Source organism: Pantherophis guttatus, chromosome 7 (assembly GCF_059756535.1).
Source record: "Pantherophis guttatus breed Tessera chromosome 7, ASM5975653v1, whole genome shotgun sequence".
Lineage (NCBI taxonomy): Eukaryota > Metazoa > Chordata > Lepidosauria > Squamata > Colubridae > Pantherophis > Pantherophis guttatus.
In genome coordinates, this window is record NC_142069.1 from 8,289,931 (window position 1) to 8,313,730 (window position 23,800).

The window sequence follows — 23,800 nt, forward strand, 5'->3', positions numbered from 1 at the left end:
TTGTGCAGTTTTACAAATACTAACCTTCTGTGTTACCACTTGGGAGTAACACAGCTAAGGTGTGGCAATCTGCTCTGCCGTGCCAATCAGCCGAGAAGATAAAGGTAAGTAAAGCACAGGAGCAGGTGGGCAGACCGACCTGATCGTCGGAGCAAACCTGGTTCTCTCCCAGCTGATTGTCAGAGCTACTGGTTCTCCCAAACCGGTCTGAATCGGTAGAATCCCACAGCTGACACCACCTCTCTCCTGCTGAGATTATTAAACTCTTTACTTGCAAAATTCGAATGGTTAAAAAAAAAATTAAAACAAAAATAAGGGGAGACCATTCAAGATGGTCACTCACACCCTGGTCCATTCGTGGTTTGACGGTTGCAATGCGTTCTACATGGGGCTGCCATCGAAGACTATCTCAGAATCTTCAACTGGTCTAGAATGTGGTGGCACAGGAAGTAATGGGCATGCTTCGGTATGCCCACTTCACACCTGTGCTTTGTGGGAGATGGAAATCAGTTTGCTTCCAGGTGCAAGAGCCTGGTGACGCAGCAGACTAATAGCCTGTTATTATCATTCAGCTGCCTGCAATTACTGCTAGTTCGAATCTCGCCAAGGCTCAAGGTTGACTCAGCCTTCCATCCTTTCTAAAGTAGGTAAATTGAGGACCCAGTTTGTGGGGGCAATAAGCTGACTTTGTATAAATATACAAAAGTATGAAGGCTATTGCTTAACGTATTGTAAGCCGCCCTGAGTCTCCGGAGAATGGCGGCATATAAATCAAATAAAAAAAAAAGTGGTGGTTGTTATCTATAAAGTTCTACATGGCATAACGCAAGGGTGTCAAAGTCAAGGCCCAGGCCCGCGGGATGCTTAGATCTGGAAGAACCCTGAAAAGCGCAACGGACCGACCCATGGTGCTTCTGCCAGCAAAACAGCTTGGGAGGGCTGCAGGTGCCCCCCCCCTCGAGCTCCATTTGCACTGGTGGACGGCTACATGGCACCGTTACAGCCAAAAACAGAGCTCAGGAGCCCATTTTCGCTGGCAGAGTGCTTGGGCCGCCACAGGCGCCCCCAACACGAGTGACATCATGCCCACCCTGGCCATGCCTACCCTGGCTCCCCGAGCAGTGGTGGGTTTCAAAGATTTTTACTACCGGTTCTGTGGGTGTGGCTTGGTGGGCATGGCTTGGTGGGCGTGGCAGGGGAAGGATACTGCAAAATCCCTATTTCATCCCGATCAGTTGGGACTCGGAGGCAGACAATTGATGGGATGGGACCAATAAGGAGGTATTTACCAGTTCTCTGAACTACTCAAGATTTTCGCTACCGGTTCTCCAGAACTGGTCAGAACCTGCTGAAACCCACCTCTGCCCCCGAGGTCAAATACAACCTTAATGCGGTCCTCAATCAAATTGAGTTTGACACCCCTGGTGTAAGGTTTTGGGGTTTTTTGAGAGACTGCTTGTCTCCCATAGTACCTGCCCAACCAGTTTGATCTGGCAGGGATAGCGTGCTCTGGGTCCCTTTGATTAAACAATGGCATATATTGAGACCCCAGAAGCATGCCAACTCTGAAGTAGTGCCTAGAATAGGTTTCACCCCAAGATCCAGGAGTCTCTCACCCTGCTGGGTTTTGGAGAGCCTTCAAACCCAGACCTTTGAAGCTCCTTTCTGGACAGTGTGCTTCTTCTTTACCATCTTTTGTTCCTTGTTTTTACTATTTTATTGTGTGTGGGGAAAATCCAGAATCTCTAGGAGTTGGGTAATGTCCAATGCTTTAAACAAACCAGCCAACAAACCTGAGTTAGGATAAAGTTTCTATACCAATGGTGGGATTCAAATTTTTTTACTACTGGTTCTGTGGGCGTGGCTTGGTGGGCGTGGCAGTGGAAGGGTACTGTAAAATCCCCATTCCCTCCCCACTCCAGGGGAAGGATACTGCAAAATCCACATTTCCTCCTGATCAACTGGAACTCTGGAGGCAGACAATCGATGGGACGGGACCAGTAAGAGGAGGTATTAACCAGTTCTCCAAACTACTCAAAATTTTCGCTAATGTTCTCCAGAACTGGTCAGAACCTGCTGAAACCCACCTCTGTTCTATACATTAGATTCTGGATATGGTCCAAACCAGTTTGGCCTAGTGGTTAAGGCAGCAGATTAGGAAGTGGGAGACAGTGAGTTCAAGTCCTGCCTTAGTTATGAAAGCCAGCTGGATGACTTTGAGCCAATCACCAGGAGATGGTAAGTTAGATAAGTTAAGAAAGTCAGATAAGAAGGGCTTGACCCCAGGTCAAGAAAGTAACGTGAATAAACATCTCAGACAAGCCCCTCCCTAGTTCACATGAAAATAAAGGGTGGGATGGGGAAGCCCATTCAGACTTGCAAGATTCTGTTACTGCAGATATCAATAGCACTTAGATTTATATACCGCTTTACAGTGCTTTTACAGCCCTCTCTAAGCGGTTTACAGAGTCAGCATATTGTCCCCAACAATCTGGGTCCTTATTTTACTGACCTCGGAAGGATGGAAGGCTGAGTCAACCTTGAGCCTTTCAGAATTGAACTGCCAAACTGCTGGCATCCAGCAGTCAGCAGAAGTAGCTTGCAGTACTGCATTCTAACCACTGCGCCACCATGGCTCATTCATAGCAATAGCACTTAGACTTATATACCGTTTCACAGTGCTTTACAGCCCTCTCTAAGTGGTTTACAGAGTCAGCATCTTGCCCCCAACAATCTGGGTCCTCATTTTTACTGACCTCAGAAGGATGGAAGCAGTGGTGGGTTGCTTCCGGTTCGGTCCGGTTCTTGTGAACCGGTAGTAACAGCGGCAGGAGGCTCCGCCCACCTGGCCGGACGTCATCACGGACTATTTGCGCACGCGCAGAAGCACCCAGGCTCCCATTGCGAACCGGTAGTGGAGGTAAATAGAACCCACTCCTGGATGGAAGGCTTTTACAATAAATGTAGTTGTGACTGTCTTGACCTTGGCTTCTTGGTCTGTGTCACTGCATTTTTTTATTTACCAGCTGAGCTCTCATTTCTGGACTATCAGACTTTCCGTAGCTTGCCAAGAATTGTTATCAGTAAGCTAAACTGCGCATGTCATCCACCCACATTTTCTTCCTCACACATTTTTTCTTTCTTCTCTTGCTGAGAAGTAGCCGATAAGAACTTTTGCAAAAATGTAACAATTAATTTTCTTAGTTAGTGAGATGTTTTATTTTCTTTATAACAAATAAATGAGTTTTATTAGAAGATATATCTTCGGGTTTTGTTTTCTTAAAGTATGCTTGCAAGGAAAAGTCTCGATCCACTCCTCTTAATCAAGGTGCGATTATCCCAAAGGCAGAATGGGATTAATCAGCACCCTGACAGTCTGGTCTACTTGGCAGGGCTAACATCAAATCAAAGCAGACGTATGGATAGCCACTCACATTATTAACGTGTCTTCCAAGCCTGTTGTTATCACAACATGAAGGTGTAGTATAAACCCCATCTTCAATACACTATAAGTATCCCTGGCCAAAAGAAGGAATGGCTCTGTATCTTTGCATTTTAATTAAATGGATTTATTTTCATTCCCTCAAATGGCAAAGCAGCAAATCTCACCATCTGGACTTTCCTTTCCTTCATCTTCACGCACCATCCAAGCCACGAAGGGGAAGCTGCCGGCTTCTCTTCATGCCTGTCGAAATGAGCAGCCCTCCTCCAGAGCATTCCTCAATATCTTTGTCGCCCTATCCTGACAATCCCTCCATGCGAAGGTGTTGCTGGGATATTACAGAGTGCCTGCCGCGTGCTTAGTCCTGAGATTTATTAAAATCAAAGCGATGAAAACGCCAAGGGGGGAAGAGCCGGACTTCATAGCAGCAAAAGCGCACCAATGTCACAGTCATTTCCCTGAGGGATGAATTTATGTAGCGCCACCTCCCCACCCGTGAGGGGCGAGAACTGGGCCTGACAGTATTTGGCGGAGGCGTCAATGATTTAAACACCAAGCAGGTTTCACCACTTGAAGGAAATGAAAAGGGTGCCACGCCTCGCTATCCCAAGAATTCGTTGGCTTTCATTTGGACTGAGGAGAATTCAGCACACATTTTGATTTCGCTGAAGGAAAAGTAGCAGCTCAGAGTGAAGCTGTTGTTTTAAATATTGTTTTAAATATTGTTTTAAATTTTGTATGCTATGTTTTTGCCTTGGCTGTTCACCGCCCTGAGTCCTGCTGGAGAAGGGCAGTATAAAAAATAAAATAAATAAATAAAATAAATAAGCACAGCACAAAGAACATGTTTTGCATGCAGAAGACTCGCATTTGATCTCCGGAGTTAAAAGGAGAGACCAAAGGTTATCTAGATAGAAGGTTAGGTTTCGAGAGTCTCCGCCAATCGCAGCTGATAATGTTGGGGTTTAGAGATGGTGAAAGAGATGGTCCCTGTCACCAGTTCCTCCCTAACTAGCTTCCAATAAACGGTTCAGAAGGTCAAACCTGAGGGCCTGTCTATGTTGAAGAGGTCCTTCAGCTGAACTGAAGATGTCTACTTTGGTCACATTTGCCGAACACCTCAAGAGGTCTTTCTCCTTGCAGACTCTCTGATTCGCTCCACACCACACACCGAATCAGTCAAAAGTAAAGGCTTAGCAGATGAATTTTCACAACATGTTGGTTAATGTTAGTCTTGGTTCGGTTTTTTTGTGGCTTAATATATCAGCTGATATTATATGGGGACGCGGTGGCTCAGTGGCTAAGACACTGAGCTTGTCGATCAGAAAGGTCGGCAGTTCGGCGGTTCGAATCCCTAGTGCCGCGTAACGGGGTGAGCTCCCGTTACTTGTCCCAGCTTCTGCCAACCTAGCAGTTCGAAAGCAGGTAAAAAATGCAAGTAGAAAAATAGGAACCACCTTTGGTGGGAAGGTAACATTGTTCAGTGCGCCTTGGTGTTTAGTCATGCCGGCCACATGACCACTGAGACGTTTTCGGACAGCGCTGGTTCTTCGGCTTTGAAATGGAGATGAGCACCGCTCCCTAGAGTCGGTAACAACTAGCACATATGTGTGAGGGGAACTTTCACCTTTATATCAGCTGAGTCCAGCATATTGGATTAGCTTGTAGTCCAGTGTATTGCCCAAACCCAGAAAATTTATTTAGGCAGTAATCAGGATGTCCCAAAGGTGCTTTCTTTCTTTCTTTCTTTCTTTCTTTCTTTCTTTCTTTCTTTCTTTCTTTCTTTCTTTCTTTCTTTCTTTCTTTTGTTCTTTCTTTCTTTCTTTCTTTCTTTCTCTCTCTCTTTCTTTCTTTCTTTTTTTCAAGAGGCAACTGGATTTTCTGGTTTTTCTTTGAAGACGTTTCACTTCTTATCCAAGAAGCTTCTTCAGCTCTGACTGGATGGTGGGAAATGGATGGTGGGGAATCCATTCTTCCCTCTTTCTCACATACAGGTAGTCCTCAACTTAAAACCATTCATTTAGTGACTGTTTGAAATTCAAATGGCACCCAAAAAAGTGTGACCTATGTTTGATTGGTTCTCACACTTAAGAATGTAGCAGCATCCCTTTAGTCATATGATCAAAATTCGGGCGCTTGGCAACAGACTCACATTTATGATGGTTGCAGTGTTCCTGGGGTCATATTATCCCCTTTTGTGACCTTCTGACAGGCAAAGTCAATGGAGAAGCCAGATTCATTTAACAACCATGTTACTAACTTAACAACTGCCGTGATCCACTTAATAAACGGTGGCAAGAAAGATTGTAAAATGATTTAGCAATGGTCTCACTTAGCAACATAAATTTTGAGCTTAATTGTGGTCGTAAGTCAAGGACTACCTGTACCATTACATAGAGGGACCAAACAATCCATCCATACTTTATAATCCGGTCCACAATATAAGCCTCAGAAGCATCTGAACTGTTGGTAGACATTATCAAAAGCTCTTGTTGCTTTTTTTTTGGAAAATAATAATAATATCTGTGATACCATGTTTAACATTCTTGTTTTTAATGGGTTTGCATATAGAAATCGCCTGGAGACATTCTTTCCAGGCAAGATTGTAGAAAGCCATCTGAATATCCATGTTAGGATTAAAATGAATTTTGTAAAGGCTCATTTGTTTGAAGAAGTGATAGTTAATCAGGGGGTGTTTACACACGAATGTGAAGTGGGGAATTTCACCATTTAATACCATCAGCCGGTTCGGTACCTCTCTCTCACGCCTGACCTGCCTTAGAGAGCCCAAAGTGTTTGGGCAGAAGAGAAAGAAAAAGATTAAATGCCTCAAATATGTTTGCTTAATAGAGCAGTGTAAATCATTAAACGAGACTGTCATTTTTCAAAGTCAAGACAGTTTCTAAAAAAAAGAGAGGGGGGGGGCGGGGGAGGAATATCTGAATGCTGCATTTCTACTTACAAATGCAATTCAAGCTCTATCTTTCTTTAAATCAACTAATATGGGGAGGGGGAAATGGGGAAATGGCAAGCTTTTGAATTCCTGGAGTCTGGTGCTGGGGAGAAAAAAAACAGCTTTTTCCAGGGTTATGCAAGTTCCTTTCCTCAGTTTTGGACCATATTTTGCTGTTCAAAGATACGATCCGAATGATAACAGAAGCTGCACAATATTGCTATCGGTGACTCCGGGAGCTCCCGAGAGGTTTTTTTAATGTTGTGATAGACAGCAGCTGGAGCTCGGAGGTAAAGCTTTCCATGTAAAAAGGTTGCAGGTTTAATCTGTGGCATTTCTAGTTAAAAGGAGCTTGACAACAGGGGAAAGACCAGCTGGGAAGGACAGATACAGGTTTTGGGATTTAGGATAACGCGGGCAATGAAACCGGTTTAACGATGGAGCTCTTTGAAGCATCGAAACGTTAGAAGTAGTCCTAGATTTACGGCCACTGCTAAGCCCAGAATTTCTGTTTGGTAAGCAAAAGCAGTTTGGAAGAAGTCCTTCAGGATAATCACCAACCTTTACCTTCTTTGACATCCTGCCAAAGGCCTTACTTGGCAAAGTCCCATGAAGTTCAGAAACAAACAAGAGATGCCGACTGGAAACAGAGTTAGCAATGTTGCTTTCCTGCAAAAGGCCCCAAGTGCCTTTGTTTCTCTTTTAAGCCTTATGGGAAGGGCCAATCATCTCCTGGCCTTACTCCCGAGTTGTCCCTTTTGCTTTAGCTGCTCTTTCCTTCTGGCAGCTCTACGCATGCGTGCACTAGGAACAGGCTCCTCCTGTTCCTCTGCCTGTCTGCTGTCTGACTCTGGGTGCTCCGGAGTCTGCGCATAACTCCCAGATACCCCTGGCCCCATCTCTGCCTCCGACACAGAGCCCTCGTCCGGGCCTTCCCAAGACTCCAGGACTGGCTCATGTTCCTCCCCAGCCTCCTCACTGTCCAACTCCACTGCCAGCTCCGCAAGCTGCTGGTGGACTACAACAAAAAGTTTAGTTTAAGTCGAAGTTTCTCAGCTTCAGCATCATTAAGATGTGAGGGTTTCAGCTTCATCATGGCTGAAGAATTCAGGGAGTTAAAGTCCACCCATCTTAAGAGTTGCCCAGTTTGAAAAAACACAGGTGTAAACTATGCGTAATGTGAAATGATGATAGGATGTTGGTTACTTTCCTGCAGACGTTTGAGGAGATGATTACACAGCCGTTCTTGGGTTAATTGCAGTCTTGCAATTATGATTTCCAGAGATGTTTTCTGATTAGCAATGGTTCACTCCTAGCACCAATACTGTTTTTTTTTTCCTCCAGCACAATAAAAATATTAAAGAGTGGGTTCTTCTTCTCCCCTCTTCAAAGTTCCCTTCAAGCTTTGTGAGATGGTTAATGAGGCAGTGGGGAATTTTTTTTCTTTATTTTTTTTTTTTTAGCAAATAAACATCGGCAAATGAGGGGCAAAGGATGGTGTTTACTGCAAAATAAGCATTTGAATGTGAGTGCCACTTCATCCTAAATTTCAGCTTGATGCGTGCTACTGTGTGCGCGCGCCGTTGTTTCTTTTGTTAAGCCAGTCAAGTTAATATTCAGTTTAATTCAAATCAGAAGCAGATAGGAATGTAATAGGCAGCAAATGTCAGATTTGGCACGTATCCAAAATCTTTGCATTTTGGCAGGGTAGGTGGTGGGAGTTGTTTTGCTGTTTTTCCTCTCCGTCTCCCCTACTCTCCCTCTCCTAAAAGCCATCCCAGGTTCAGTTGGACTGCAGATTTGTTCTGGGTGGATAATAATTCTTCCCACCCATGAGACAGTAGCTGATGCTTACTAATAGCCGTGTTTCTCCGAAAATAAGACAGGGTCTTATATTCTTTTGACCCCCGAAATAAGCGCTTGGTCTTATTTTTGGGGAGGTCTTATTATTTTTGAGGTGCAGGAGGTGATGAGCGTTGTCACCTCATGGCTGCTCGTCAGCTGTTCGTCCCTCAGGCCGTGCATGTGCTTCCAGCCATGCTTCCCAGGACACTGTACCATGCCGTCAGCCCAGCCATGCCGCTGCGACTGGATATCCCATTGCCACTGTCGTCTCCCTGTTCTTTGCTGATGGCTTTTGCGGTGGCCATTAGCGTGATAGAAGGGGCGCGGTGGCTAGGGTTGTGGGAGCAGCCATTAGGTAAGGGCGCGTGGGGTGTGTGGGGCATGTTCCCCCTCCCTTCTCCCCCTCCGGCCTCACCTCCTCACCGTGTGTTGTTTGCAGAGGAAATGGCGGGGACAGGCTGCACATGCGTTTAAATATTTTCAGGGAGGGCTTATTTTCAGGGGAGGGCTTATTTTAGCCCATGTGCTCAAAAGCCTGATTGGGTTTATTATCCGGGGAGGTCTTATTTTCGGAGAAACAGGGTATTCTAAAACCAACTAACTGTTTAAAGTCCTTGGTCTGGGAGGAAGGACCCTAAAAGTTAAACATTGCACTTAGAAAGTCAAACCTCTGCAAGAAGAACCGAGAGCGTGCACCTTATACAAATGCTGTGAATTAGGAAAACGTGTTTAAATTAATTTCTGCATTTAAAAAGAAAATGACGAGAAACGGGAAAACTGTACACGTTGCATAGACAGAGTCAAGATTTTTTTTTATTTTAAAGCAATGGGTTTTAAAAAATTAGACCTGGGTCTTCAAGGAAAAACGAAGTCCAGTTGCCTTTTGAAAAAGACCCCTTGGGACAACCATGACCTGGATGACCGAGAATCGCCATAGACGCCTCTTATACATTTATCCACCAACGCATTAAGCAACTAATGGGAAATCACACAATCTTGTTTCAGACCTTGCTCAAGGTTGACCCATTCACTGCGCGCACCATCCTCACTCAAGCTTTCCTTCATACAGTTGTTACTCTTGTCTCATTCAGCAACCAGCTGTGAATTCATGCCCAAATAAAAGCTTCCCTAACATATATTTATTTGACTTCCTCTAGATCAACGAATATACTGTGAACATTCTTGCAATTATATGTTTTCAGCCATCCTTCATATGTTCATCGGAGACTTACTAAAAAGCAAAATCTGGATTGCCCAGCATAAAAGCACATTGTATTCCCCAAATTTTGCTCATTATCATCTCACATACCTTTCAATCAGAATGCTGCCGCGCGCATTTCCAGGTATGCTTAAACAAGCTTGATCCCCTGCAATGTTTGCATTCGCTCTCACGATTTTTCCTTTGTGGAAGCAAACAATAACCACATTTTTTCCAATCATCAGGCCTAGCTGCGGCTTTCAGGTATACAGGAAACATCTTGAAGAGCCACTCGATAAACACGCTTCATCCACATTTTAACATTCTCCAATTGCATCAGTTGCACCGTCTATACACTTTAACATTTTTCAACATTCCCAAGCAGAATAACAGACTTGGAAGGGACCTTGGAGGTCTTCTAGTCCAACCCCCTGCTCAAGCAGAAGACCCTATATCCGTGATGGTGAACCTATGGCACACGTGCCGCAAGTGGCACACAGAGCCAAATCCGTGGGCACACGAGTGTTGCCCTAGCTCAGCGCTGGCCAGCTGATTTTCGGGACTTCCAGAAATCAGGAATTGGGCCATTTCGGGCCTCCGGAGGGCCTCCAGAGGGGTGGGGAAGGCCGTTTTCGCTCTCCCCAGGCTTTTAGAAAGGCTCTGTAGCCTGGGGAGAGTGAAAAACGGGCCTTCTGGTCCCACTGGAAGTTGGGAAATGGGCCGTTTCCAGCCTCCAGAGGGCCTCCAGGGGGGTGGGGAAGGCCGTTTTCTCCCTCCCTAGGCTTCTAGAAAGCCTCTGGAGCCTGGGGAGAGTGAAAAACGGGCCTTCCAGTCCCACTGGAAATTGGGAAATGGGCCGTTCCCAGCCTCCAGAGGGCCTCCAGGGGGGTGGGGAAGGCCGTTTTCTCCCTCCCTAGGCTTCTAGAAAGCCTCTGGAGCCTGGGGAGAGTGAAAAACGGGCCTTCCGGTCCCACTGGAAATTGGGAAATGGGCCGTTCCCAGCCTCCAGAGGGCCTCCAGGTGGGTGGGAAAGGCAGTTTTCACCCTCCCCAGGCTCCTAGAAAGGCTCTGGAGCCTGGGGAGGGCGAAAAACGGGCCTACCGGGCCATCACGTGCCAAAAGCGGGAGGATTGTATGCGAATGCACAGGGGCGGGTGCACTGAATTATGGGTGTGGGCACACACGTGCGCGACCCCCTGCCCTCCCCCCCGCTTTTGGCATGCGACAGCAAAAAGGTTAGCCATCACTGTCCTATACCATTTCAGACAAATGGTTGTCCAATCTCTTCTTAAAAACCTCCAGTGTTGGAGCACCACAATTTCTAGAGGCAATTTTTCATTCTTTTTTTTTTTTTTCTCGGATATTTATCCGTTTTTCTTGGGCACCAATATTGACAGCATTGGTTTCAAGCCTACTTTTCCATGTATTACTATCATTTCTATGTCAACTCCTCAAATGCACCTTCTAGCATTCTCCTGCTTCAGCATGATCCATAATTACTTTTATTTTTAATTCAGTTCACTTTCCTGAAAGTGCCATATTTAGCCTTCTCCATCACGTTGCCAAACACATTTCTATTACTTTCAAAATTGTTCTGCATTTTCTCAACGGTTTATTTTTATCTTAACAGTTTCTTGCTCTTTGCACTGTTATACCTACCCACCTATTCAAGCCTTTTATAATGGTTCCCTGAACCATATCCAGAACGTTGCACATTTTTTCCTAAATGCATCTTACATTATCAACATTCACAGGAGTGTGAAGAGTAACTATTAATAACCGTTTTCTACTTTTACATGCATTCACCACCATTCGTATGGCATCAATTCTTACTTTTTGCAGGCAATAAAGGAGAATATTTGTAGCTCAGGGTTGAACTAAGAGGTTAGGATTAGGGTTAGGTCAGAGATCCAGATGGAAGTGGTCTGTTCTGGTGGAAGGGGGATGATCAGGGGTGATACTCAGGCAGTTTAGACCGGTTCGGGGCAAACCGGTAGTGGTAACCTGTGGGCAGCCCTGGCGCTGTGCTGTCCTATTTAGACACGTTTTCTAAGCCGTGTGGATATGTGCAAACCCCGCGCACGAGGAAAGTGCATACGTGGAAAGCCGGACGCATGTGCTGGTGGCTCAGCAGACTAATAGCATTGTGATTAACACCAGCTGTCTGCAATTAAAGTAAGTTCGAATCTCGCCAGGCTCAAGGTTGACTCAGCCTTCCATCTTTTCTAAGGTAGGTAAATTGAGGACCCAGTTTGTGGGGGCAATAAACTGACTTTGTATAAAATATACAAAAGTATGAAGGCTATTGCTTAACGCATTGTAAGCCGCCCTGAGTCTCCGGAGAAGGGCGGCATATAAATCAAATTAAAAAAAAATAAAGGCATGTGTGTACATTTTCGGTGTGCGGCAAACCGGTGGTAAAATTATGTGAAACCCATCTGTGGGGATGATGGTTATGGGGAAGGGAGGTGAAAGTATGAGGAAAGGAATTATGAATGACCCGGCTAAAATGAGTGCAAAAAACGAAGGGGTCCTTGGTGCTCTCTGAGCTTGGTTGTTTTCTGGCAGACATTTCATTACCCAACTAGGTAACATCATCAGTGCTAGTGGTTTGCTGTGATCTGTTAGTATTTGCTTAATCTGAAGTGCAGTGGTGGGTTTCAAAGTTTTTTTACTACTGGTTCTGTGGGCATGGCGTGGCATGGTGGGTGTGCTTCGTGGGCGTGGCAAGGGAAGGATACTGTAAAATCTCCATTCCCTCCCCACTCCAGGGGAAGGATACTGTAAAACCTCCATTCCCACCCCAATCCAGGGGAAGGTTACTGCAAAATCCCCATTCCCTCTCCACTCCAGGGGAAGGATACTGTAAAATCTCCATTCCCTCCCCACTCCAGGGGAAGGTTACTGTAAAATCTCCATTCCCTCTCCACTCCAGGGGAAGGATACTGTAAAATCTCCATTCCCACCCAACTCCAGGGGAAGGATACTGTAAAATCTCCATTCCCTCCCCAATCCAGGGGAAGGTTACTGCAAAATCCCCATTTTCTCCCAAACTCGGGAGTCAGAGAATAGATGGGGGCAGGGCCAGTCTGAATTTTTACTACCGGTTCTACGAACTACTCAAAATTTCTGCTACCAGTTCTCCAGAACCTGCTGAAACCCACCTCTGCTGAGGTGTGCCTCTCCGATCATGAGCCGAATCATCAGACTAGCACTTAATGACGTCATCTAGTTTGGGTAATGAAATGTCTGCAAGAAAACAACCAAGTTCAAAAGAGCACCAAGCACTCTGAAAGAAACTTCTCACCTTTCTTGTTTTTTAATCGTTCTTCTGAATGAGCATCATTTTTAGAGCTAAGGTTATTGCTGCTGAAACCAGTGCTAAACATCAAACCTCAGTTGGATGCTGTACAGGCCATTCGCCTGTATCTGATCCAGGAGATGCCTTTCCTCTGATCTATCAGGAAATTATTCCCCCACAGATCACGGGGCGTGTCTTGCTTAGCCGAGACAATATCTTGCCAGGTTGTGTCTGGTAAACCAGCAAAAGAGATACAGGAGGAGAAAAAGGCAGCCACTTAGATTGCAATTGAACAACTGGTTGAATAATAATCACAAATGCCAGCTAGTCTCAGTTTTCTCCATCATGGTGAAATGTAATATACTGCTGGATTATTGTTGTTGTTGTTGTTGTTGTTGTTATTATTATTAATGAGATTTATATGCCGCCCTATCTCCAGCCAGACTCAGGGCGGCTCACAAGAGTTTTGTTTGTTTGTTTTCTTTGATTTATATGCTGCCTTTCTCCGGAGACTCAGGGCGGCTTACAATGCGTTAAGCAATAGCCTTCATTCTTTTGTATATTTATACAAAGTCAGCTTATTGCCCCCACAACTGGGTCCTCAATTTACCTACCTTAGAAAGGATGGAAGGCTGAGTCAACCTTGAGCCTTGGCGAGATTCGAACCTGCAGTAATTGCAGGCAGCTGGTCTTAATAACCAGCTTAATAACAGGGTGCCTTAGACCACTGTACTACCAAGGCTCTTGGTAAGTTAAGAAACATCTAATAAAAAGTTAAAAAATAAAATCCAAATCTCATAATTTAACAGTTAAAAGTACAATTAAGACTAACAAGTTAAATGGACAAATTCTTTTGATTGGAATTTATGCTCCCAACCAACAACAGGATTATTTTTACAAGATGTTACATACTAAAATATTGCAATGGGACTACAGATCTATTTTAATTATGGGAGATTGGAATGGAGTAATTGATTCTAAATTAGATAAAAAGAGCTTGGCAAAGTCTAGAATTAGATTACCACAGACCTTTTTTGATATGAAAGAAGATATGGAACTAAAAGATGTTTGGAGAATACATAACCCAAATGAATTGGATTACACTTTTTTTTCTGATAGACATAGATCTTTTTCTAGGATTGATTTTATCTTGTTGTCAAATGATCTACTTGTTAAGACAAAAAGAACAAAGATTTTTCCAAGAATTTTGACTGATCATAGTCCTGTATGGATAGAAATCGAGATGGATAAGGTTGAGAGACGTTCTTGGAGATTAAATGAGAACCTGTTTAGATATGAAAAAAATATAATAGAACTTAAAAAGCATTTGAAAGAATTTTTTGAAATAAATTTGAATAAAGGTACCCCAGTTGAAATTGTTTGGGATGCAAGTAAAGCTTATATGAGAGGGGTACTTATCTACATGAATTCTAAACATAGACTGTTCCGACAAAAGAAAAGATCTGAGTTGGAAATGGAAATAAAGAATAAAGAACAGTTACTTATTAAAAACCCAACAGATGAAAGAACACGAAGTGCTATAAAACTTTTGAAAGACCAATTCCAAATGCTTATGGCGGAACAAGTTGCAACAAGTTTACAATACGCGAAGCATAATACATTTTGCAATGCTAATAAACCGGGCAGATGGTTGGCTTACACATTGAGGAAAAAACAAAGTATACGGACTATTGATAGTATTGATATTGGAGGGAAAGAAATCTTTCAACAAAAACTAATTAAAGAAGCTTTTGTGGATTATTACACTAAACTATATGCCAAAGATGAGGTGCAGAATGGACTTATAGAAAAATATTTAAAGGATAAGAGAGTTACAAAAATTACTGATCAACAAAAGGAAAGAATGAATTATCCTATAACAGAGGAGGAGATAACAGCAGCAATTAAACAGCTAAAAACAGCCAAAGCTCCTGGCACGGATGGTTTGACTGCAGTGTACTATAAAACTTTACAAGCTGAAATGGTGGGACAACTTAGAGATTTATTTTGCAATATTCAACAAGGGGGTAAAATACCCCCATCCTGGACAACTGCTTATATATCTTTGATACCAAAAGAACAAGTTGGTCCTAAAAAACCAGAGAACTACAGACCAATATCTCTTTTGAATACAGACTATAAAATTTACGCGAAGGTATTAGCCAACAGGTTGATGCCAGTAATCCAAAAGGTGATTCATGAGGACCAAGCGGGATTTATTGAGGGTAGATACATGAAGGACAATGTAAGGCAAGTAATAGACTTATTGGAATATCTTGATAAGAATAAACAGATTTCTGCAGTGCTGGTCTTTTTGGATGCGGAGAAGGCCTTTGATAGAGTGGATTGGAATTTTCTACTAAAGACTTTAAAAAAGATGGGCTTTGGGGACCAGTTTACACAGGCAATTTCAGCAATTTATCAAGAGCAAAAAGCACAGATTATTATTAATGGAAGTTTGACGACAGAGTTTAAAATTGAAAAAGGAACAAGACAGGGATGTCCGTTGTCCCCACTTTTATTTATTTTAACATTGGAAGTCTTGCTAAATACAATACGGGACTCAAAAATTTTGAAAGGCATAATGATAAGGCAAGAGGATTATAGAGTAAAGGCATTTGCAGATGATCTGGTGGTTACCCTATCACAACCAATGGAATCAATAATCTTGATGAACGACATTATACAAGACTATGGTAGAGTTTCAGGTTTCAGAGTGAACTCAAAAAAGACTAAAATGATAGTCAAAAATATGACACAAGATCGTAAATATGAGTTTGAAAGGAGGGCAGGTTTTGAAATTGTACCTAAGGTAAAATATCTTGGAGTTCAGGTTGCAGAATCAAACATGAAATTGTTTCAAAATAACTATGAGGTGTTGTGGCGAGAGGTTCAGAAAGACATGGAGACTTGGAAAAAGCTGCAACTGTCTTTACTTGGAAGAATAGCAGCAGTTAAGATGAACATTTTGCCAAGATTTCTGTTTTTGTTTCAAATGATTCCGGTGCTTAAAAGTGATAAACAACTGAAAGTTTGGCAAACTGGACTTAATAAGTTTGTCTGGAACGAGAAAAAGCCGAGAGTGAAATTGAAAATTATGCAAGATGTTCCAGAAAGAGGAGGCCTTAAACTTCCAAACCTACAGTTATATTATGATGCAGCAGCTTTAACTTTAACAAGTGATTGGTTTGGAAGTAAAAAGGCTGGAATATTGAATGCAGAAAGTTTTGATCTTGAATTTGGATGGCATGCTTACCTATTTTATGATGACAAAGTTGATAAAGTATTTAAAAGTCATATACTTAGAGACTCTTTGATGAGAGTTTGGAAGAAGCACCGACTCAAATGGGATTATAAAATACCGCTATGGCTGGATCTTGGTCATACTTTGTGGAATACAAATATAATGTCACTCGGGGGGTTTTTATACAAAGAGGTTCTTTTTACAGATGCGGGCAGATGGCAGTTGAAGACATTGCAGACACTGTTGGACGAAGGGATTAATTTAACCTGGTTACAATATAATCAATTACAATTGAGATGGAAAGAGGACCAAAAAACTGGTATTATGTTGCATGAGGAAGAATTGGTTAGACATATAAGAGAGAAAGGTCCAATGCATATTAAAAGGCTTTACAATGTTTTGCTAGAAAGGGATTCAGAAACGGAATTAGTTAAAGATTGTATGATTAAGTGGGCACAAAATTTTGAAGAACCAGTGATGTTGGAAACATGGGAAAAAATTTGGGTTCAGAATGTTAAATTTACACAGTCGCAGAATTTGAGGGAAAATTTCTATAAAATGTTTTATAGATGGCATCTAGATCCTAAAAAGTTGTCATGTATGTACCCTAATGTTCAGCCAAAATGTTGGAGATGTGAATGTTTGGATGCTACGTATTATCATGTTTGGTGGACCTGTAGGAAAGTTAAGGCTTTTTGGATAAAAATATGGTGGGTCATGCAGAATGTTTTGAAGAAAAAAATTCAATTTTCTCCACAATTGTTTTTATTGGGCATAGTTAAGGGTTTTACACGGGATGAAACAAAATTAATATTGTATATGATAACAGCAGCAAGATTGTTGATAGGTAAATATTGGAAGAATGAAGCTTTGCCTACTATCGAGGAATGGATTTCGAAGATGGCCAGTTTTGCAGAGATGGCGAAGATTTCAGCATATTTAAAAGATTGTTCACAAGAGACTTATGAATGGGAATGGAAAAGGTGGATAGAATATGTTCAGAACAAATACCAAATTAGAAAGTATCAAATAGCTTTTATTTGAAAACAATGTATTAGAAATATTTTAATATAAAGAGACAAAGAGGGAAAATTATGTAGGGGGAGGGATGGGTTCAGGTATATATATCAGTGTTATTAGTTATGAGTACATAATAGGGAAGTCTGGGGGGGGGGAGGGTTAGGGAGGGTTAGGGAGGACGGGAAGTTTGGGGAGGGAGGTGGGGGGGTGAAAAAAAGGGGTGAAAATGTAATTGTAAAACTTTTGCAATAAAAAAAAAAAAAAAGACTAACAAGTTAAAATTAAATTAGAATTAAAACCCCATCAGTCCAGGCCGGCCAAACGAAACAGCCACGTTTTCAGGTCGCGGCGGAAAGAGCGGAGGTCGGGGGCCACCCGGAGCTCCAGGGGCAGTTGATTCCAAAGGGTAGGTGCGCCCACAGAGAAAGCCTTCCCCCTGGGGGGTCGCCAGCCGACACTGTCTGGCCGATGGCACCCTGAGGAGGCCCTCTCTGTGGGAACACACCGGGCAATGGGCAGCCGTTGCTGGCTGCAGATGGTCCCCCAAATATCCTGGGTCTAAGCCATGTTACAATCATTAGTTTGTTAGTTACAATTGTTGTTTCAGAAGATGTTGTAATTCTGTATATTAGGAAACTTGACAAATGCAAATTTTGTTTAGGTCCCTAATCTCTTGGTGATGATTTTTCTAACCCACCTGTTAGCTCACAATATACATAGAATTTGTGCTTGTTGTTTTCTTTTTTTGGTTGTGTGCTTTTTTATAAATGCACCAGTGAAATTTGTACAATGGACTTTGCATGCCATTTGTCCGCCGCAGTTTACTTCATTGGTATAATAATACCATCATATAAAACGGGGTAGATCGATGAAATTAATGCAATATCTGTCCTTGTGTGGTGATGCCACCATGCAAAAGATAAATCCCGGTGATTTACTCCCTCTGTTTTCTGATTTAGTGGACTTTCCTCAATAACAGACATTCTACGTTAGACATACAATCCATTACAGTAAGATTCTAGCGTGAGTATGTCTCTGTGTTATGTGTGCTTAAAATGTACCCGCTTTTTATTTATTGTGGGAACCACCCATGGTTTTTCACGGAGAGCCTTGCAGATGCAAAGATAAAGCAGGGTTTGGCAACATTTAGCCTCTAATCACACCCAGTCCATGGAGATCCTTCATCAACTCCACACTGATTTCTGCTGCCATCATGTGGTAACTCTCCCACAGGTCAACATTTGAGTTACAGAGAATCACATAAGATTTTTAGTAGGATTGCTAAAAGAAGGACTAGGGCAGTGGTGAGATTCAGTCAATTCAGGCCGGTTCAGGCGAACCGGTTGTTAAATTGCTGGCTGGCTCCGCCTCTCCCTGCCCCTCCCCTTTCAGGAGTCCCCACGCGTCCCGTTTTTGCTCCCAGGAGGCTGCAGGGAGGCCTACTAGGCCCAAAACAGGGCGCGGGGGATGCAGTGCTGTACCCCCCGCCACGGCCCTCTTTTTGCTCCCAGGAGGCTGAAGTCCTGCCTGTCACACCCCCTGGTCACGCCCACCATGGCCATGCCCACACAGCCAGTCATTAGGGCAGAGAACCGGCTGTTAAATTATTTGATTCCCACCACTGCACTAGAGGGTGACATTATAGCAGTGTTCCAATATCTAAGGGGCTTCCACAGAGAAGACGGGGTCAGCCTATCCTCCAAACCACCTGAAGGCAAGACAAGAAGCAATGAGTGGAAACTAATCAAGGACAGAAGCAACCTAGAACTCAGGAGTAATTTCAGCTAAGTCAATTAATCAGTGGAACAATTTGTCTCCGGAGTTATGGATGCTCCAACACTGGAGGTTTTTAAGAAGAGAATGGACCACCATTTGTCTAAAGTTGTATAAGGTCTCCTGCTTGAACAGGAGGCTGGACTAGAAGACTTCCAAGGTCCCTGCCAACTCTGTTGTTTCATTAAGAAGCTAGATCCCTGGATGAGTTTCAGCAGATTGGCAAGGATTCCTGTCTCCAGTTTTCTGAGTACAGCCAAGAGAGAGAAGCTGGGGAACTGAGAGTTCTAATACTGGTATTGATGTCCAGATCCTGAGCTTGGACTGCTTTCGTGCCAAACTACTAATTACACCTACAGGGAGCTGATGTTGGGAGTCTCCCATCTTCCACAGAGAGGAAAATCAGCATTTTTTCCCCCATGCTCTGATTAAAAAGTGAACTATTTTGCAAAGGTTGCAAAAACAAAACCTCAAAAAAAGTTTGGTAGCTCCTTTTCCGGTGAACGTAACTTTCTTAAAAGGCATCCACTTTCATGAGCCACAGCTCGTTTAATTTGCATTGGCCAGCTCACGAAAGCTTATGCTTTTTAATAACAGTTTTATAAAAATGTGTCGAGTCAAAATGTTGCTGCCAGACTCCTCTTGATTTTTGGGCTCCTGTAGACTATTCAGGCTTTCTTCCTGGAGATCTACGCCTGATAAGCTTGCAAAGATGAGAAGGTTGCAATCAGAATATCGTTTTTAAGGTGAAAAAGTGTTACAAGCATGGGATGTTATCTTAAGCCCTGATTAATTCGATGTCACTCGCTGGACTTTACTGTTTATCCTGGCTTTGCTCTTTGTTGCTCCTGGAGGATGGGTCTTCAGTCCTTGTAGCCCTCCTCCCCTGAAAGAGATTACTGTATTTTTTGGAGTATAAGACGCACCTTTTTCTGCCTTAAAAGGGGGTGAACATTTAGGTGCATCTTATACACCGAATGAAGCCCCGCCCACCCTTTGGCCTCTGCCTCCCAGCAGTTTACCTCCTTGCAGCAAGCAGCAAGAAGAAACAGCTCCTTTCAGCTTCAGCACAGCCTACTTAGCACAAGTTGATTGGATCGGCCTCCTAATTCGCAGCTGTTTTGCTCTCAGCTGTTTTGCACGGGCCTCTGCCGCTTGCTACAAGGAGGTAAATTGCTGGAGCAGATTTTTTTTTTTTCTTGTGCTAATCAAGCTATGCTGAAAACGAAAATGAAAGTAAAGCAGGCTGTTTGCTGCAGCGAGGCAAAATTGCTGGGAGGCAGAGGCAGATTTCTTTTTCTTGTTTTCCTCACCAAAAAAGGTAGGAGCATCTTATATTCCAGTGCATCTTATACTCCGAAAAAATATGGTATATGTTCCTAGACCCGTGATGGCGAACCTATGGCACGCATGCCACAGCTGGCACACAGAGCCCTTAAATTTTGGCCTTAAATGTAATACTTTTAAGAATTTTTAAATTTAAATTGTGATATTTGTCTTGTGTTTTACCTGGCTGTACTCCCGAGTCCCTCGGGAGAGGGGCAGTATAGAAATAAAATTATCCTTATCCTTATCCTTATCCTCTGCGGGCACACGAGCTGTCGCCCAGCTCAGCTCCAGTGCGCATGCACGTGCACACCTCTGACCGATCATCTGATTTTTGGGATGGGTGGGGGGTGGGGTGCATGTGTGGCCGAGTGCATGCATGCACGGGGAATGGCAGGAAGGGGCAGCATTCCCCCCCCACAGCCCAGTTTTGGGCTCAGGAGGCTGCAGGGAGGCCTACTAGGCCCAAAACGAGGGTTGGGGAGCATGGGGGGGTCATCTGCACATGCATGGGGCCAGAGGGTTCATGTGCGCATTCGGGTGGGCGCATTGCATTATGGGTGACAGCACGCACATGCGCGCTTTTGGCACACGAAGAGAAAAGGGTTAGCCATCACTGCCCTAGAGCAGGGGTCAGCAACCTGCAGCTCTGGAGCCGCATGTGGCTCTTTCATCCCTCTGCTGTGGCTCCCTGTTGCTGGTCGGCTCCACAATTGATAGGGCTTTTGGTTAGGACAGGTAGAGGAAAAAGAATGCCGCACTAGGAGGAGACTCTATGGTGGGGGGATTGGACTTCTAGTCAGCAGAGGAAAAAGAATGCCGCACTAGGAGGAGACTCTATGGTGGGGGGATTGGACTTCTGGTCAGCAGAGGAAAAAGAATGCCGTGCTAGGAGGAGACTCTATGGTGGGGGGATTGGACTTCTGGTCAGCAGAGGAAAAAGAATGCCGTGCTAGGAGGAGACTCTATGGTGGGGGGATTGGACTTCTAGTCAGCAGAGGAAAAAGAATGCCGCACTAGGAGGAGACTCTATGGTGGGGGGATTGGACTTCTGGTCAGCAGAGGAAAAAGAATGCCGTGCTAGGAGGAGACTCTATGGTGGGGGGATTGGACTTCTGGTCAGCAGAGGAAAAAGAATGCCGTGCTAGGAGGAGACTCTATGGTGGGGGGATTGGACTTCTGGTCAGCAGAGGAAAAAGAATGCCGTGCTAGGAGGAGACTCTATGGTGGGGGGATTGGACTTCTGGTCAGCAGAGGAAACAGAATGCCGTGCTAGGAGGAGACTCTATGGTGGGGGGATTGGACTTCTGGTCAGCAGAGGAAAAAGAATGCCGTGCTAGGAGGAGACTCTATGGTGGGGGGATTGGACTTCTGGTCAGCAGAGGAAAAAGAATGCCGTGCTAGGAGGAGACTCTATGGTGGGGGGATTGGACTTCTGGTCAGCAGAGAAAAAAGAATGCCACGCTAGGAGGAGACTCTATGGTGGGGGGATTGGACTTCTGGTCAGCAGAGAAAAAAGAATGCCACGCTAGGAGGAGACTCTATGGTGGGGGGATTGGACTTCTGGTCAGCAGAGAAAAAAGAATGCCACGCTAGGAGGAGACTCTATGGTGGGGGGATTGGACTTCTGGTCAGCAGAGGAAAAAGAATGCCGTGCTAGGAGGAGACTCTATGGTGGGGGGATTGGACTTCTGGTCAGCAGAGGAAAAAGGACGCCACGCTAGGAGGAGACTCTATGGTGGGGGGATTGGACTTCTGGTCAGCAGAGGAAAAAGAATGCTGTGCTAGGAGGAGACTCTATGGTGGGGGGATTGGACTTCTGGTCAGCAGAGGAAAAAGAATGCCGTGCTAGGAGGAGACTCTATGGTGGGGGGATTGGACTTCTGGTCAGCAGAGGAAAAAGGACGCCACGCTAGGAGGAGACTCTATGGTGGGGGGATTGGACTTCTGGTCAGCAGAGGAAAAAGAATGCCGTGCTAGGAGGAGACTCTATGGTGGGGGGATTGGACTTCTGGTCAGCAGAGGAAAAAGAATGCCGTGCTAGGAGGAGACTCTATGGTGGGGGGATTGGACTTCTGGTCAGCAGAGGAAAAAGAATGCCGTGCTAGGAGGAGACTCTATGGTGGGGGGATTGGACTTCTGGTCAGCAGAGGAAAAAGGACGCCACGCTAGGAGGAGACTATGTTGTGGGAACCGGACTTACAGTCGGCTCCAGAATTGAATGGGGGCTTCCAGTTAGGACCTTTGTGGCTCTTTGAGTGTTTAAGGTTGCCGACCCCTGCCCTAGACCAAACCGTGCCTGAATGACAGTGCAGCTAAATTCTAAAGTTTTCCCCTCATTAAAAAACAAGTCCAACATCCTGCCATAAAAAAAGAAAAGAAAAAAAGAAAAAGGCACCGCAGAGAAGAAAGATATAAAATCTAGGGATAGCTTAAGAGGTGGGACATGAGAGAAAGAATCAGCTGTGGATGAATGGAGATGTAAGGGTATGAGGGAATGACCTTGAGGAACAAGAGGAAGAGATGCTGCCTAAGGAATGAACAGATAAAAGAGGAAGGAGCCTGCAGCTGCTTAATGGTCAGAAAAAGAAACTTAGGAAGAAACCACTCGAAATTGACCAGGGCTGTAAAAAGCAACGGAGAGAGATTTCTACATTTTGGACTTGTAAAATTCTGTTAATGTTGTCCTACAATTAAGAAGAATTAGCTCATCTGATCCTGCCTCCTGTCTGGTTTAGCTGGAAGGGCTAAAAGGGTAATCATTGGTGGCCTACATTGGAAGTGTCGCACATGGATTACCTGGCAAGGGAGCTAGAAGCTTAATGTTTCTGCTCTGTGTACAAAGCTAATTATCCATCGCAAATTGCTTTGGAAAGAGCGATAGAACTTTTGTTGGAAAAGCAACCTTGTAAGAATTTTAAACAACTAATAAACTATTTGTAAGGGTATGTCTTTTACATCCAGTTCCAACCAGGAGTTTTGCTATCATCTGTCTGTCTGTCTGTCACCTATCTATCTATCTATCTATCATCTCTTATCTATCCTATCTATCTATCTATCTATCTATCTATCTATCTATCTATCCCTATCTATCATCTATCTATCCCTATCTATCATCTATCTCTATCTACTTACCTACCTATCTATCTATCTATCCATCTATCTTCTATCATCTACCCATATCTATCTCTGTCTGTCTGTCTGTCTGTCTATCTATCTATCTATCTATCTATCTATCCCTATCTATCATCTATCTCTATCTACTTACCTATCTATCTATCTATCCATCTATCTTCTATCATCTACCCATATCTATCTCTGTCTGTCTGTCTGTCTATCTATCTATCTATCTATCTATCTATCTATCTATCTATCCCTATCTATCATCTATCTCTATCTACTTACCTACCTATCTATCTATCTATCCATCTATCTTCTATCATCTACCCATATCTATCTCTGTCTGTCTGTCTGTCTGTCTGTCTGTCTGTCTGTCTGTCTGTCTATCTATCTATCTATCTATCTATCTTCTGTCCATAGCTATCCATATCTATCTATCTATCTATCTATCTATCTATCCATCCATATCTATCTTTTCTATCTATCTATCTATCTATCTATCTATCTATCTATCTATCTATCTAATCTGTCTATCTATATACACATACATACATGCATACATACATACATACATATTG

The 23,800-nt window shown here is 43.8% G+C and overlaps 1 protein-coding gene across 50 annotated transcripts in view; it reads left to right on the forward strand.

Moving 5' to 3' along the window:
• The window catches only part of CELF2 (CUGBP Elav-like family member 2), a 650,307-nt gene that overhangs the window by 519,177 nt on the left and 107,330 nt on the right, over window positions 1–23,800 (forward strand). The window lies entirely within an intron of this gene.